Genomic DNA, 18,801 nt, shown 5'->3' on the forward strand with positions numbered 1-18,801 from the left:
GAAAATTGAGATTTCATTAACATAATTAGAACTATTTACCACAAGCTCTCAGCATACATTGTACTCAATATGTAAAAGCTAGAATCCTTCCTCCTATCATCAGATACAAGAGAAGTTTGCTCACTCTCACAACTTCTGTTCATTATGGTATTTAATATCAGTACTTGCCATAGCAATTAGGCAAGAAAAGGATATCAAGGACATTCAGATACAAAAAGAAGTCAAACTTTTACTATATGTGAATACATGATACTATATTTAGAAAACCTTAAAGAATTTACAAAAAAAATCCTAGAAACAATTGATTTATATATTAAATGTCAGTCTACAAAATTAATGCAAGACCAATGTTTTTCTATATATGAATTATGAAATATGAGATAGGGTTATTTTTTTAAATAAGTCTAGTTCTAATTGTGCCCCAAAATATCAAGTACCTTTGAATCATCTAAACTAAAAGTTGAGATACGTATCCATTGGAAAGTACAAAACACTTCTTAATGAAATAGAGAAGGCATGAGTAAATAGAAACATACCCTGATCTTGGATTTGAACAATTAGTATTATCGAATTGACAATATATCCCAAAGCATTATGCAGATTTAATGCAATTCCAAATATTATTTTTCAAATAAATAGGTCAAAAACTACTGAATTCCATATGGAAAAATAACCCTCCCCCTTCCCCACTTCATAGCCAAAGCAGTTCTCATGAAAAAATATGATGGTATGCATCACTTCCCCAACTTCAAATTGTACTAAAAAACAGTAGTAACTAAAACACCATGGTAGGGAAACAAGGACAGACACTCATATCAAAGGAAATAATTGAAAATACAGAGATAGACCTATGGGTTTATAATAAGTTAATTCTTAATTAAGGTGCAAAATGTCAAGTGGATCAAAGAGAACTCCTTTAATATGTGTTGTTGATGATTCACATGCATCAGACCTCGTGTTAATGCTGTGCCAAAAATCAAATTAAAATTGATCAAAGACCTCAATATCAGACTAGAATCACATAGATCCATAGAAGGAATTCTTGGCAGAACTCTATGACAGTGGAGCTAGAGGCATCTCTAAGGGTGAACTATTACTGACCAAGCAACTGGAAGCAACTATAAAAAATGAACTACATTAATAACAACCTGAACCTCAAAAGAATCAATGACAGGAATATAAAGAGAGTTTACAGACTGGAAAAATCTTTCTGCAAACCACTCATCCAAAACATATAAAGAACTTGTAGAATTTTACAAGAAAGTAAATCTAACCCCATCAAAAAATGAGGAGAAAAGATGAACAGGAACTTCCTCAAAGAATAAACACAAATGGCCCAAAGGTATATGATAAAATTTTCCATATCACTAATCATCTGGAAAATTTGAATCAAACTATGAGATATTTTCTCACACCAGAAAGACTGTCACTCCTCAAATAGAACAACAAGAACTGGTGTTGGTGAGGATGTGGGCAAAAAGCAAACCTCATTCATTGCTGGTATAAATGTCAACTAACCCTCCCTTTTTGGAAGTCAAATGGTAAAAAAACTAGCAATTGAACTTTCATACAACACAGAAACTCCATTCCTCAGAATATACCCCATGGATACAAATCCAAAAATCCAAAAATACACTTGAATTCCCCCTATGTTCACTGGAGCACTATTCAAAATAACCCAAATCTGGAAATAACTCAAGTACCCAAGAACAGATAACTGTTATATATCCCACCTGTATGGCAGAGCCTGGCAAGCTACCCATGGCGTATTCAATATGCCAAAAACAGTAACAACAAGTCTCACAATGAACACGTTACTGGTGCCTGCTCAAGCAAATTAATGAGTAACGGGATGACAGTGACAATAATACAGTGATATAATTACTCTGATATAATTAATATACTGATATAATTAATATAATTAATATACTGATATATATATAATATAGTGATATAATTACTATATATACTTACATATATACACTTTATCTTTGCTTACTGCCAAGTTACATTTCATTCTGTATATATAGCAAATAGAATGTAACTCAGCAGTAAGCAAAATAAAAGTCAAGAACTTGTTGATAAACTTACAAGCAGTGAACAGAACACAAAAGGTAAAATTGATTATAAAAAATAAACATTTACAGAGTTGAAAGAAGTTAAATATACAGTACATACATAGTAAATCTGCTGAATAATGTTACAGATCTTTGAGATTTGTCTAGCAGGTTTTCTGGTTGTTACCCAAAAGCCCTCAACCCCCAACAACAACAAAAAAATGTGCTGAACAAATGAACTGCACCATACTTCTAAAATGACTTATTGCCTTGGGGAAATACAAAATAGAAAACAAAAAAGGAGGAAATCACCAAGACTGCAATCATAGCAACTAGAAGAAAAATGACACCAAAAAAGAGAATTTTAGTTAAAAAAGTGTAATAGAATCAATTCCATGCACCATACAAATTAGATTTCCCATAAAGTCAGGAAAAGCTGAACTTAGACAAAAATATTGATGACTCTGTTCCATCATCCATTGTAAGTAGAAGTCCTCCTTTGATTATGATTTGAATATATTAAACATTCACCAAAGAAAACATAAACATTGCATATATTATATAACATTCACTGAAAAACTCGGGCCCATATGCGATATCTCCAAAAACAACAGCTGATTAGGAAATTCAATATGGGTTGCATATTGTAGTACATTATTTTTCTTTTCATAGTTTCATATATTCTGGGACTAAAAATGCTGTTATTCTATTTTACTTAATGGACTACAATAAGTACTATCCTTCACACACAATAAAAAGTGTAGGCAAGCTATTTATCAAGAGTTCAGCTGAGTTACCAAGATAACTGTTTCCAAATTCAGCAATTATAGTTTTAATGGGCAAAAGTGAAAATAATAATGAAAGCTTTTATTATTTCTGGTACAGTTAATGCAGGAGGTAACACCTGGAAAAGCACTGACTTCTTGGTTTCATGTCCCTTGTGTGACCAATCCAGATTTTTTTTTCCCAGTCCAGATTTTTGTAGGTGCATGAAGTGAAGATATAAGACGACCTAACCTATCTCTTGCTGATAGAATTTTAAAGAAAAGTCTTTGGTAACTTGCTGAGTCCTACATTTGGTTTGGGAAGTCAGGAAGGTTTACAGTGAAAAGGTTCAGAATAGTGAGTCGTTGCGTAAAAATTGTCTTTAAGTTTATTTCTTCTGTTATCATGCTTAGAGGAGACATAGAGTTTTTGAAATCAATAGACGGAGCCACCTAGGTCTGTCATGCACATGGATATAACAAAGAGTATATCCATGTGCATGTTTTGCTCCATGTAACTCTGAATTGTTATTATTTCTTGAAAAATTCTGCATTGAATTACTGTGCATTTTTTTCACATACTAATATGCACTAAGGTGACTTATTTCTCACTTAGACAGATATATGGGGTCTCTGTCACTGCATTGTCTCTGAACTGTTTGCAAAATGCAAGAATACCATGCTATCCTCTGCTTCCTAAGGTGCTTTATTTCTCTTGGTGGCTTTTTCAATGTTGGAATCACAGTATAAATTTCTGCTGGATCCTGCCTACACAGACAGAGTCTACCTTTATATATAGAACCATCTTTACATATAGGATTCTAAATCTTTCAGCTGCTTTAAAGTATTGCCAGTTCTTCAAACAACAGATTCCACTTTTCTGTGTGTGTGTGTGTGTGTATGTGTGTGTGTGTGTGTGTGCATGGAGCACAGAAAGCCCTACTTGGGGGTACTTATGGACTGTATATGGTTTTGTGCTGGAAGAATAATCAGAGGAGTCAGATGGGGTAGGCCACATACACAGCAAGTGTGTTAATCCCTCTGTTGTCTCTCCAACCCTAAATTCTGCTTATTTCAGGGCTTCTGTGGTGAAAAACTCAATGTTTTTAACAACCCAATTCAAATTGGCACTTTGTTTATATCCATATAACATTGTAATCAAAATTTGATTCGCTAACTGACTAATAACTGTGAAACTGTAAGATCTAAGATGATAGTAATTCTTATCAGGTAGCTTTTGTATAATTTCTAAATTTATAAATAAAAATGTTATATATGTGTGTATATATGTATATATATTATATATATAAATACATATATTGACTTTTGGATCATACCTGGCAATGATCAGGGTTTACTTCTGGCTCTGTACTTAGAAATTACTCCCAGGGGTGCTTGTGGGATCATATGGAATGTCAGGGATTGAACTAAGGTCAGTCACATGTACGGCAAAAACCCTTCCAAATGACTATCACTCAGACCCAAGTTCCAATATGTTCACATAGATAGATTAAAGGCTATCTTGATATGGGGCCTACAGGATAATACAACAGGTAAGTTGCTTGTTCCTAGAAGTCTTTTGCTTGCACCCATCCCTGGTTTAATTCTTGGGAGCATATACGATCCCTCAAAACCCCAGGGGTCACCCTGACATAAGGCCAGGAAAAAGGTGTGAGTTGCAGAGCATTCCTCACCAAATCATCATCAACATCATAATCATCAACTTAAATGTGACTTGTTTACCATCAAATCTCAGATTTGGGGGCAGGTCATATGCTAACTACCTTTTAGTAAACAAACACCTGGTTCAAAGAAGCAAATCATTTTATACACATTAATAACACTATTAAGTTATGAAATTAGTATTTCAACCTACAGGAAGTAAATTACCTATATATATATCCCCATCTTGAAAGTTTGTTTTAACAAATTAAAATTTTTGACACCTCAATAGAAAAAGCAATTATAGACAAAGATGAGGTTGATCACTGAAATTATTTCAGAAAAATAAATGCAGCCTACTTAAGGAATATTCCCGCATTCAGTTTCTACAAAATTTTTGTTAGCTAACAAATGTTGAAATTAAAACAAAATAAAACACACATAAATGCATCATATTAAAATCAATGACAAGATTTGTTTAAAAAATAGTATGATTAAATAGCTTCTACACTGTGTTCTAATATAGCATGACATTTCCAAAAAAATAAATGAGAACACAGCAATAGATACTGCATTTTACTTAATTAAACACATTTTACTTAAGTAAACGAGTAATTATATCTTTTTATTCAAAAAGCAGGTCCATAGGAAATAAAAGTTTGAAATGTAATATGGCCTACTTAGCAGGAAAAATGAGCTACAATGCTCACTGACTCAAAAATTTAGTTCTAAATATGATACCATTTAATACAGATACAAATATATGCTTATATTTTTATTTATTTATTTGTTTATTTATTTATTTTTGCTTTTTGGGTCACACCCAGCACTGCACAGGGGTTACTCCTGGCTCTGCACTCAGGAATTACTCCTGACAGTGCTCAGGGGACCACATGGGATGCCGGGAATTGAACCCGGGTCGGCTGCATGCAAGGCAAACAAACACCCTACCCGCTCTGCTATCACTCCACCTTCTATGCATATATTTTTAGATTAAAATTCTATAGAGTAATCAGTAATAAGATGTAGTGCAAATCTTCAGCCATTGTGTTCCTAAAAATACACCAGTAAGCCTCTGCTCACAGATAAATTTACTTTTCTCTTGAAAGGTCCATATCTTCCTCAGCAGAGTATGCTGTTGAGAGCGATATTTTAATACTGAATGCCAGAAACTCTATTTCCAGTGCAAGAAGAGAAGCATTTGCTTCTAGTTTTGTTAAAAGGATAAAAGGAACAAGACACTAGAAAGTTTCTAGGAGCTTCCAGGAGCACTTGCTTTTGTCTTGCCCAAGCTTATTTCCTGAACCTTTGAGGATCCAGCACAGTCTGCCCTTCCAAGAGAGAATGGGAGTGCTGACTTGCACTGGGCAATGCTTTTGATCCTCCCACCTACTCTACAGGAATTCTGGAAAATTTGAGCTTTCAGTATTTCTGCCCACATCAAGGAGAGAGCCAGCCCATGATATTCATGCATCTCACTAGTCTTGGAGGTCTGATGGGTTGGTGTGGTCTATTTAAGTACAGTAGTGCTGTGGAAACCTAGCTTTCCTCTATTCTTGGTTTAGTGCTGATGATTTTAGTGGACAAAACCATAGTTACTCATTTCACCACTGGGAGGCACGAAATTAGTGGACTTTGTGTTTGAAATAGTACAGGAGGTAAAACATTTCCCTTGAATGCAGCAGATGCAGACATGAGTCTGATTCTAAACTCTCTATATGGCCCTCTGGTCAGCCAGAGTGAGGTGTAAGTACTGCACATAACTGGATGTGGCCCCCAAACAAATGCACAACCAGAGCATTGATAGATAAACTCAATCTGTGGCAGAACTGGCTGTGTGGGTCTTCGCTGACACCACAGCTTTCTGTGAAGAGCTATCTGCTCTATCTAACAGACAAACCACCTCGGAAACTCAAGAAAAATAAGTAAGCAAAACGTTATGAGGGAAATAGAAATTAATTTTAGTTAGGTGTGTGTCAGATATAATATTAAAGGCTTAGAAAACAAATAAACACATTGCAAATATAAGCAGTGAGAATAACAGTTTTGGTACATGAAAGGCAACAATGAAATAAGTGAAAGGCAAATTTGGGATTAGAAGAAATGCTTGCAAACCACTTAATTTTGATAAGGATCACTCTGAAATATGCCAGAAACTCCTAGAAATCGGGTTAACGTTCACTTGTATCACTTCTCATACCATTGATCTTCAATTTGCTAGAGCGGGCACCAGTAACATCTCCATTTGTCCCTGTCGCGTGCTAGTGTAGCACAATGGTATCTGCTCGCTCCAGGAACATGAAGAGCCTCAAACCGTTCATTCAGGGTTTTAATGAAGAAGTCTGACCATGTCGTAGGTGGGCAGCCACTCAGTCTTTGATGTCCCATAGGATCCAGTCGGTAACAGCTCTGGTCCAGCAGTCGTCTCTAAATTGCAGTACATGTATGACCCATCTGATTTTTGACACCTTGGCAATCGAGACAGCATCACTGATTCTTGATTGTCAACGGAGGGCATCCGAACTCAATACATCAGGATCCTCCACAAGCTGTATTATGGATTCACCACAAGGATCTCACCATTCTACAAGGAAGTCATCATCGACGTAAAGAGACAGGTTAGGCAGGATGACATCATTTCACGGAAACTCTTCAGTACCACCCTCGAGAACGTCTGAATGCAACAATTATGTGTACCTGGGTTGAGAACTCAACATGAGGAACAATTTGGTGCCAGAACTGCGCAGGAGTAAGAGAGCAGCATGGAACGGCTTCAAGAGTGTCGAAGAAGTGATTAAGAGGGCGAAGACCCTCTGGCTCTGGGCACATCTTTTCGACTCCACTGTTCTTCCTGCACCAACATATGCCTCAGAGACCTGGTTCCTAAGAAAATAGGACGAGAACGCTATTCATGTCTCCCAAAGAGGAACTGAAAGAGCTATGCTTGAAATATCACATTTCACTCAAGTGAGAGAAGGAACCCGGAGTTCCAACCTCTGGGTTAAAGTTACCAACTGATAATCTGAGAAATAGACTATGTATTTGAGTCAGTACTTTTCTAGAGAATACCTACAAATATTCATCAAGTTTATAGAAAACAGTCCAATACTGCTATTAATTATGGGAATGTAAATCAAGATCAGAATAAAAATTTTTACAGTTTTCAGGACAGCTGCTATGAAGAGAAAAATATCCCCCCAATTATGACAAGCACAGAAGAATATATGTAGAAACTGAGGAGCTCAGGCTACACAGGAGGTGGGATACAAATGAGTTACAGCTGGTATAAAAAAACAACCAGTATTGAAGCTTCCCAAAATATTAAAAATAATGATCCAGCAGCCTCACATCTTGGTGTTTTTAGGCAAATAAAATAAAATTTGACCTGAAAGAGCTACTAGCACACTTTTTCATTGCAGAACACATTAGTTAAAAATCAATATAACAGAAATGAAATTCACAAATGAATAATTAAAATGTGATATATATCTGTGTGTATATATATACATACATATACATATATAGTCTATGTGTATCACTGTATCGCTGTATCACTGTCAATCTATTCCCGTTGTACATTAATTTGCTCGAGTGGGCCCAGTAATGTCTCCATTTGTCCTAGCCCTGAGATTTTAGCAGCCTCTCTTTACTTGTCCTTCCCAATGGTGCCACATTGGAGACTCTTTCAGGGTCAGGGGAATGAGACCCATCATTGTTACTGTTTTTGGCATATCGAATACGCCCCGGGGAGCTTGCCAGACTCTGCTGTGTGGGCAGGATATGCTCGGAAGATTGTCAGGTTCTCCAAAAGGGAGAACTAGACAATAAGAGATTGCTCAGCTGTGAATGCGACAGAGTGCTTCTGGGAGCTTTGCTTTTTTGTTTGTTTGTTTTGTTTTATTGTGTTTATTATTAAATCACTGTGACATACAGTGACAGGCTTACAAACTTTCATTCTTGCATTTAAGTCATACAATGATCCAATATCCATCCCTCTCTGGATCTTGGCCATTGATGATATTACACTACACTGGGGCAGTTTGTGGGAGTGACTGCCTAGCTACTGGAAAATGGGGGGGTCTGGCCCAGTCTCGATCCAAGCAGACTTGGAGACCCCAGCCCCGGGTCCCGCAAACCTGGGTTCGTCCACCGGTTTCTTCATGCATGAGGCTTGTTCGAGCATGTGTAAAGTGGCCTAGAGCATGGCTGTGGCATGGTGTATGGTGTATGTATATATATGTATATAAATAATGAATATTCACCTCTAACCAAGAAGAAAGTTTTGATATGTATGATAAGAATAAAACTTAGGACATAATTCATTCAACTTAGTAATATGAGGCAGTTATAAAAGGCAATGATACCAATTAAATACACAATAAAATGTGTCAAATTTATAAAATGAATCATTTCAATACTGGTTTCCAGGAGCTACATTGAGAGGAAACATCGTTCTACTAACCAAGGGTAAAAAACTCAGGAGCAAAGTAAAAAAATACTGTACTCTACTAATTAAAATTGTATTTATAGGCAACAATAACGTTCAAGACACTTAAAACATTTACGGAGTGAATACCATGTGATTAACAAAATAAGATGTAATAATATATAATCATTATGGAGAAAACAAAACGTTTTTGTAAAGTTTTTATATTTTTGAATAGCATTTAAATGAGACAGATAAAGCTGTAAACAAAGGTGACTCTTACAAATTATTTTAATACCGATATTTCTATTCTGTACATTTTATAATTTCATAGAAAAATCCAATTTGTTTTATTCTTAAATTTTATTTGTATGTCATAACATTGGAAGTACAAAATTTTTATCCAACTCAGCTATCTGGTTAGGAGAATACAAATAAGAAAGAAAATGCTTATGTAGTCAAAAACAGTAGAAAAATTTCTTATTCTTTTTTATTGAATCACTGTGACAGTGTTCCAACACCCATTCCTCCAGCAGTGTACATTTCCCCACACCAGTGTCCCCCCGTTGTCTGTCTTTTCTTCTTCTTCTTCTTCTTCTTCTTCTTCTTCTTCTTCTTCTTCTTCTTCTTCTTCTTCTTCTTCTTCTTCTTCTTCTTCTTCTTCTGCTTCTGCTTCTGCTTCTGCTTCTTCTTCTTCTTCTTCTTCTTCTTCTTCTTCTTCTTCTTCTTCTTCTTCTTCTTCTTCTTCTTCTTCTTCTTCTTCTACTCCTCCTTCTCCTCCTCCTCCTCCTCCTCCTCCTCCTCCTCCTCCTCCTCCTCCTCCTCCTCCTCCTCCTCCTCCTTCTTCTTCTTCTTCTTCTTCTTCTTCTTCTTCTTCTTCTTCTTCTTCTTCTTCTTCTTCTTCTTCTTCTTCTTCTTCTTCTTCTTCTTCTTCTTCTTCTTCTTCTTCTTCTTCTTCTCTCTTTCTCTCTCTTCCTTTTGGATCTTGTAGTTTGCAATAGAAATACTAAAAGGTTATCAGAAATATCACTTTACTGACCTTTAGCACTCAGTTCCAGCCCAGCGTGATAAACTGGGCTAGAATATTTCCAGCTTTTATTACCATGCTGTTCCTTTCTCTATCTTACCTACCCTCCACCCTACAGGCACTTTTGGTTGATTCCAACCATTGACCAGTCCTCCTAACCCATGTTTCCCTAGACATGGATGTTAGACACACACACACACACACACACACACACACACATACGCACACAGATACGTATCAATGTATCACTGTTATCCCGTTGCTCATAGATTTGCTTGAACAGGCACCAGTAACGTCTCCATTATGAGACTTGTTGTTACTGTTTTTGGCATACCAAATACACCACAGGTAGCTTGCCAGACTCTGCTGTACAGGCAAGATACTCTCAGTAACTTTGCCAGTCTTTCTGAAAGGGATGGAGGAATTAAACCCGGGTCAGCCGCGTTTAAGTCAATATAAGATAAAAGAGTAAATGAGAAATACTTGAATGTTTTGAAAAGAGTACTAGTCTAGCCCTAAATATGCAGAAGTGGAAAAGTATAAGATTTTCTTTAGAAGCAGAAACAAACCCACAAGAGTTCAAACATCTGATATGTAATTTTTCCTCATTTTAAAGCACTTTTATTTTTTTTATTTTTTTTTTTTCTTTTTGGGTCACGCCTGGCGATGCACAGGGATTACTCCTGGCTCTGCACTCAGGAATTACCCCTGGCCGTGCTCAGGGGACCATATGGGGTGCTGGGATTTGAACCCGGGTCGGCCGCGTGCAAGGCAAACGCCCTACCCGCTGTGCTATCTCTCCAGCCCCTTAAAGCACTTTTAGAAACCTCTGATCAGTACGTTTTAAGAGAGGAAATGGAGACATTTGGTAGAGCAGACTGTATAATAATGAGTTCCGATGGAATAATATTAGCCTTTGTAAATTATCCTTCTTCCTTATTTAAAACACTGAATGGTCAAATTAAACCATGGCATATCGATGTAAGAGCAAGTCTCATTCTCAAGGAGCACAATGTCTGGGGCCACAGTCCTGCCACCAACCAGTCTCAGGAGAGAAGCTTGTGCTACTCACTATGTCCTCCAGCACTTCATATGCAGACGCCATATAGGTGCGGGGGTAACAAAACAAAAAGCTCTGAATTTTCTCAAATCACTTGACAAGTTGATGTTTAAACAGATGCTAAAGATAAAACTATGCCTTTAAAAACATTAAGGCTGAAAATTTCATCTAATATTTTCTTTAAGAAATGGATATTAAAATCATTTTTATTTTACATATATATAAATATATGTACCATATATCAAATATATATACCATATATATGTATATGTATGTATGTGTGTATATATATATATATATATATATATATATATATATACACACCACACTTCAAAGCAGTCATTCTATACCTGTCTCTGCTTCTGACTCATTTAACTCAGCATGGTGTCCTCCACTTCCATCCATTTATAGGCAAATTTCATGACTACATTTATCCTGCCCCCACTCCTGGCTTCTTGTCTTTCTTCACCGGGGCACCTCAAAGGGGCCCAGGTTGAGTTTCCCTCCCCACGCTGAGGAGAGCCCTTACAGATGAAGACCTTGGGAACCCAGACACAGCCATGCTCAAAGCCACTCTCCACATGCTCAGACAAGCTTCACGCATGAAGGAACTAGCAGAGAAACCCAGGTGGACAGGACCCAAGGCTGAGATTGCCAAGCCCACTAGGATCGGGACTGGACCTCCTTCACCCAGATCACCCATTTTCCAGTAGCTAGGCAGTCACACCCACAACCTACCCCTGGCGCCATGTAATCCCATCAATGGCCAAGATCCAGAGACTATAAAACAAAGCTCCTGGAAGCGCATTGCCCAAATTGGCAGCTGTGTGACCTCTTTCCTTCTAGTTCTCCCTCTTGGAGAACCTGTGAAGCTACCGAGAGTATACTGCCCACACGGCAGAGCCTGGCAAGCTCCCTGTGCCTTATTCAATATGACAAAAACAGTAACAATGTTGGGTCTCATTCCCCTGACCCTGAAAGAGTCTCCAATGTAGCACTGTTGGGAAGGACAAGTAAAGAGAGACTGCTAAAATATCAGGGCTAGGACTAGTAGAGATGTTACTGGTGCCCAATCAAGCAAATACATGAACAAAGGATGACAGTGATACAATGATACAGTGATGCATTTATTCTAACAGCTACCTAGTGTTCTGTTCAGGCTGGACTGAGCTAGCAGGGCGAGCCCATGTATACTGTACTACGGACAGGAACATAGGGACCCATGAAAATGGGCGAGACTTCTCGTGTGTCCTGACTGGTTTGGATGAAGCTGAATATTTTCCCCCTTCAAGCTGCCTTCAGAAAAATAATTTCAGAATACTGAAAAGAGCAGTTTTTTCTTCTCTCACAGAAGCCTGGCTGGTCTTTGACATGCAGATGGTGTTAGCCAGGCCTGACCTTTGATACTGTCAATTGTAGATTTCAGGTGCAGGGCCCAGCTTTGTCTTTGGGATGTAAATCCAAGTGCTTTTAGCCCAAGGAAGGTTACAGTTTTAGTTTTGCATCTTCTATCCAGAGGGAGGCCTAGATTACTGGCCTGGGGATACAAAGAAATAATGTTGCCTCAATGTTCTTCCTGTAACATCTTTTGATGCCTTTGGTGACATCACTGTATTGCGCCCTTTAGGGGTACCATGATCAATAAAAGGAGGTCCATGAGGCCCTCTGCCTTTGCTAAGAGCCAGAGCAAGCCTTAGTCCTCCAATCAATGCATTTCTTCCGCGTTCCTATCTCAGTGCCTCTGATTGCACGAACGTTCATGCAACAGTGTTCCAGTGTAGATATGTGACATATTTTCATTATGCATTCATTTGTTCTCAGCCACCAGACCTTTTCTAGATTTTGGCTATTGTGAATAATCCTGCAATGAACATAGAAGTTCAACTGGTGTTACTATTGTGTGTTTTGGGGCCCCCAGGTTATATTACCAGAAGTGGTATTATTAGGTCAAATGGAAGCTCAATTTCTTATTTTTAGAGAAATATCCATATTGCTTTCCCAAAAGGCTGAAATGATGAGCATTCCCACCAACAATGAAGGAGGGTCCCTCTTCACCCACATCTGCAGCAGCATTGGTTACTCTTATTCTTTTGGACTGTGCCAATATATGTGGTGTGAGATGATATTTTATTGTTGCATCTGCATCTCCCTGATGATTAGTAATGAAGATCATTATTTCATTTGCCTTTAGGCCATTCAAATTTCTTCTTTGAGAAAGCTTCTGTTCATTTCATCGCTTCATTTTCTGATAGGGTTGGATGCTATTTTTTTTTTCTTGTAGAGTTCAACCAGTACCTTGCATATCTTTTATCTTAACACCTTATCAGAAGGGCCTTGGGTGAATAATCTTTCCAATTCTGTAGGCTGTCCTTGTGTCTTGGTCACTGTTCCTTTTGAGGTGCAGAAGCTTCTTAGTTAAAAGTGTAGTCCCATTTGTTTATCTTTACTTTCACTTGCTTGCTCATTGGCATTTCATATTTGGAGATACCTTTAGCTTAGATATCATGGGGGGTTTGTCAACTTTTTCTTCCATATACCTTTTGGATTATGGTATGATGTTGAGGTCTTTGTTCCATCTTGATCCTATTTTCATGCATAGTGTAAAATAGAGCTCTGAGCTCATTATTTTTTTGCATGTAGCTGTCCAGTGTTGCCAGTATCCTTGTTGAAGAGACTTTCCTAGGTCCACTTCGTATTTCTTGATAGCTTATTAAAGATTAAATGATCACATTTTGGAGTCTGTGTCAGGATATTCAACCCTATTTTATTGGTTTGCATGTTTGTCTTTATCCAATGCCATGCTGTTCAGAGTACTATTGCTTTGTAGTACAGTTTGAAGTTAAAGAAGGCGGTACATCCTATTTTTTTTCCCAAGAGTTTCTTTAGTTATTTGGGGTTTATTTTTCTATATGAATTTCCAGGACTGTTTGATCAATATCTTTGAAAAATGTCATGGATATTCTAATAAGAACCTCAAGGAATCTATATAATATTTTGGGGATTATTGCCATGTTGACAATATTCATTATCCCAATCCATGAGCAGGGCATGTATCTTTACTTCCTTATGTATTTTATCTCTTGAAATAGCACTTTGTAGTTTTCTTTACACAAGCCCTTTGCCTCTTTAGTTAAGCTGATTCAGAGGTACTTTATTTTCTGAAGCATGACTGTGAACAGAATGTTTTCCATTTTATTTTCTTCCATTTCATTATTTGCATATATAAAAGTGATATGATATTTTTGATGATTCTTTGGTTTTATTTGCTAATATTTTGTTAAGGATCTTTGCATCTGTGTTTATCAGAGATAACGGCCTCTAATTTTCGTTGTTTTGTCTCTTGGTATCATGATGATATATGCCTCATAAAAAATGTTTGAGAGTGTTTCTGTTTCTTAAATTTTTTGAAAAATCTTTTAAAGGTCTGATAATAAGTCCTCTTTAAAGGTTTGGAAGAATTCACTAGCAAATCCATCTGGACCTATGTTTTAGTTTGGGGAAATATTTTGATTATCATTTCAATTTATTTGATGACAAAATGTATGTTCAGGTATTCTAAATATTCTTGGTTCTACCTTGGGAGATTATAGCAGTGCAGAAATGTATCCATTTCCACAAGATTCTCTCATTTTATGCCATAAAGTTTTTCAAAGTTATCATAGATTATTTTTTAAATTTCTGTGGTTTCTGTTGTAATGCCCCCCTTTCATTTCTGATTCAGTTTATTATGATTCTCTCTCTCTCTCTCTCTCTCTCTCTCTCTCTCTCTCTCACTCTCTTTGTGAGTATTGCTAGTGGCTTAACAATCTGAACCAGGTCTTGATTTCATTGATCTTTTGGAATTTTTTGGATTCCATCTCAATTTCTGCTCTGAATTTCATTATTTCTCTCCTCCTGCTTGGTTTGGGATCCTTTAGTTGGTCATTTTCTAAGATCTTAAGATGTGAAGTCAAGTTCTTTAGGTCGGCTCTTTCTTTCTTCATTGGGGTTGCCTCTCTGTCTTTCTAGTACTCGGATGATTCTTATATTGTTCCTATTGAGTTCATTTCCTAGGTCTCTTATTCACCCTTGAGCTAGTTTGAGGTCTTTTTTCATCTTCTGTTTTAGCCTGTATGCTTTCTGCATTTCATCTTCAAGTTCACTCATTCTGTGTTGGGCTGTTGTCATTCTATTATTGAGAGCAACCACTGAGTTTTTTATTTCATCTACAAAATTCTTTATCAGTGACACTTCTGTTTGTAGTTTTTTTATTTCTGCTCTCATACTCTCATATATTCTTGCATTTTATTGGCTGTCTATTCCACCAATTCTTTCATATCCTCCTATATTTAATTGGATGTCCGTTCCACTGTTAATTTGAGCTCATTGAACGTTCGCAACATTTCATCTCTGAATTCTTTATTGAAGAGATTTTGTATATGGTTATTTCCTGTTGAGTCTTCAGGGCTCTTTTCCTCATCCACTCCTCATGGCGGGGATCTGGGCTATTCCCCGTGATGCTGTAAAATTTGGAGGTGGATGCATTCAGTTCACTATTAGTGTCTCCCTCTCACTGCAAGCGAGTATTCTGGATGAGCTATGTATATGGTGGTCTCCTTTTTTCCTTCAAGAATACTAACTTCCTCTTTGGTGATCCTGTGTGATGTATGTGGAGCCTGTAATACAGCTTTAGGAAATGTGTTCTTTTGGATAAGGTTTGTTCAGATTTATGTGTTCACCATTATTTTGGTGATTTTGGGGGAGTATATTTATTGGAATAGGCTGGTGCAGTATTAGCCTTATGTCATTGGGGTAGCCAGGCTGCCCACATAAGTGTTAAGTAATTACAGGTGCTGAGATATGAGGCTAGTGCACTATAAAAGGGAAATCAACTGGTGGCCATGTGAGAGGCTGCATCCCCAGAAGCCATGCCCCCACCACCACTGTACCTGCTGGGAAGGACTCTGTGGTGGTGCATGTCCTGGTTACAGTTCTACATCCTGCACATTCTAAAACCGCAGATGTCCTCTCTCACATTGTTGCTGATTTGGGCACCTTAATCAAGGAGGAATCTTCCAGTTCACTATTGTTGCTAGCTTGGCACGCCTCCCCAGAGGCCACGCTCCTGCTTCCTCTGTACCTGTAAACAGGATTTTTCTGTCATGTTAAAATGTCCTTGAAATATAAGAAAATTTCCACAAAATAGAAAGTACTTGTCAACCTTAGTGAACATATGTTACAAAAGAATATAGAGAATAGTCTACCATCTGAATAATAAGCAAAAAAAAAAAAGTAACTTGAAATGAGATGTAATGATATATATAAAAAAAGAGTTAGGCAAATATCCTGAAAGATGAGTTATAAACGCAGACACAAACTTTAATTTAATAGGAAATTGAACCTCTCTAATTATTGAACCTCTTGGTAATTATTATAAAATACTAATAAAAATTTAATTTTTAACAATGTTAATAAATCTGTCTAATGATGTGTCATGGGAAGACTACATTTCAGGTATTAAGGCTATAATAAGGTAAAAAAAATCATTCTCAAATTCCATATGCATTTGTTTGCCTTATGGGGATATCACACATGGTAGTGGCAAAGGCTAGTTTTAGCTCGAGGACCATTCTGGCTCATGTTTTCCACAATGCTCAGAAGAGTACATAGAGCTTTGAATCAAACAACCCTTTAGCATGCAGAGCATGCTCCCTAAACCTATGAGAAATATGCCCAGTCCCCATTTTATCTTTGATCAAAAAACTATGTAAAGCAAATATGAAATATTTATACTATAGAGTAAATGACATTTTTTTTTTGTCTTAGATGAACCATACTAAGAAGATTTGAGTCAAGTTGGAGTATTGATCAATATAGTAATCAATAATGCTCAACATTGTGGTCATTATTCAGCCTTAAAAGATAGAAACAAAATAAAAGAAAATGTTGCTCTCCAGAAACCTAAACATTAACTCTATTGTAAGGCATATTATGAATAACAAATATAGCTCTTTTATAAACATTCATGCAGCTTTATTTTTTTATACATGTAATTTTACCTCAGAAGCATAAATAATGTTTCAATAGCTGCATTCATTATAATCTATGTCCTCTGGTATTTGAAAAGTACAGTTGGTTTGCCATTTCTGTCAATCAAGCATTTTGATTGAATTCATGAAATTCATGACCACAAACAACAGGTTCAAGCAAAACAGTTGTCAGTGGTTTAACTAGTCAAAGATCTTGGGACATTGGAGAAATTCAAATATTTGGATAGAGAGGTATTTCCAATCCCATAGTTTCCAGTGATAACATAAGAAGTTGGATATTTATTAGGAGAAATTTGGTAAGAACTTTTTAGTGTATTTTAATGAACTGATAAGTACATATAAAAATATCAATGACTAAAGAAAAGAAAGAAAATAGTCCATTTGGTTGTGTTTTGCTAAAATCATTTTTATTTCATTTAAATGTATTTTTTTATAATCATGAGTATATGTATATGTATATGTATATTTTGAGGCATAACCAAGTTAAATGCCCAGTTCTAAGCTGTAAAATCTTGTCTCTGAAAGTTTAATTTTTAATTTTTAAATATAAACACAAATCTTGTAACAGCAATCGTTATAGATACTTATTATTTGCATTTTACATAACTCATATAATTGAACAAAGTAAAATTTTAAAGAGTTTAATGATTGAATGACTATTCCGACACAATCTAAGATGCATACTCAGTTGAATATTGATCTTGCATGGTTCAAATTAGACAATAGCACTGTCTCACTGTCATCCCATTATTCATCAGTTTGCTTGAGTGGGCACCAGTAACGTCTCCATTATGAGACTTGTTACTGTTTTTGGCATATCGAATATGCCAAGGGTAGCTTGCCAGGCTCAGCCAGGAATACTCTTGGTAGCTTGCCAGTCTATCCAAGAGGGACAGAGGAATTGAAACCGAATTGGCTGTGTGCAAGGCAAACACCCTACTGTTTTATTGCTGTGCTATTGCAACAGTCTAAAATTAGACAGTAACAAGTATATAATATTATGCTATAAAATTATAGTTTTGAAAAAGAGCAAACTGTGTGACCAACATTGTTGACAATGAGTAGTGGGTAATGATAAGTGATCTGGCTTTAAAAATTGTAGTGAAAAAAGTTTTATATAAGGAGTCAACAATATGCAATTTCACAACAAATGTAATTTTTATATTTTTTGAGTTTCAGACAGTAATTATGGAAAAATTTGAAAAATGTTTTATGATAGAAATTAAAGTTATGTGTGACATTAATAGATTTATTCATTTTGTTTGTTAAATTTTTTAGATATATCCATTGAAAAAGAGTTTTCTAACTAGATAAACATCTAAAAGATACTGAAATATAAGAAACAAACTATTGTCAGATTACTTAAAATTTAGCCTGGGATTAACCATATATATGGATATTGAATTAAATCATCTCTCATAATTTTATATGTTATATTTCTGATGGGCTGGAGCAATAATAGCACAGCGGTAGGGCATTCGTCTTTCACGCGCCTGACCCATGTTCGATTCCTCCGCCCCTCTCGGAGAGCCTGGCAAGCTACCCATGGCGTATTGGATATGCCAAAAACAGTAACAATAAGTCTCACAATGAGAGATGTTACTGGTGCCCGCTCGAACCAATCGATGAGCAATATTTCTGATATTTATAAATATTAGATTACTTATTTATGACCTTTCCTTTTGATTATTTAAATGTTTTTCAGAAATAACATTAGTCATTATTTTAAGCTAAATTTTTCTCTGTAGACTAACTTCTGTGTTTTTATATCTATAA

At 36.4% G+C, this 18,801-nt stretch overlaps 1 non-coding gene across 1 annotated transcript; it reads left to right on the forward strand.

Moving 5' to 3' along the window:
- Window positions 1–2,195: 2,195 nt before the first annotated feature.
- Window positions 2,196–2,256, forward strand: LOC129405320 (U7 small nuclear RNA). Its single transcript, XR_008630488.1, has one exon. It is a non-coding gene; the product is annotated as a U7 small nuclear RNA (small nuclear RNA).
- Window positions 2,257–18,801: the final 16,545 nt, after the last annotated feature.

This window comes from Sorex araneus, chromosome 5 (assembly GCF_027595985.1).
Source record: "Sorex araneus isolate mSorAra2 chromosome 5, mSorAra2.pri, whole genome shotgun sequence".
NCBI lineage: Eukaryota > Metazoa > Chordata > Mammalia > Eulipotyphla > Soricidae > Sorex > Sorex araneus.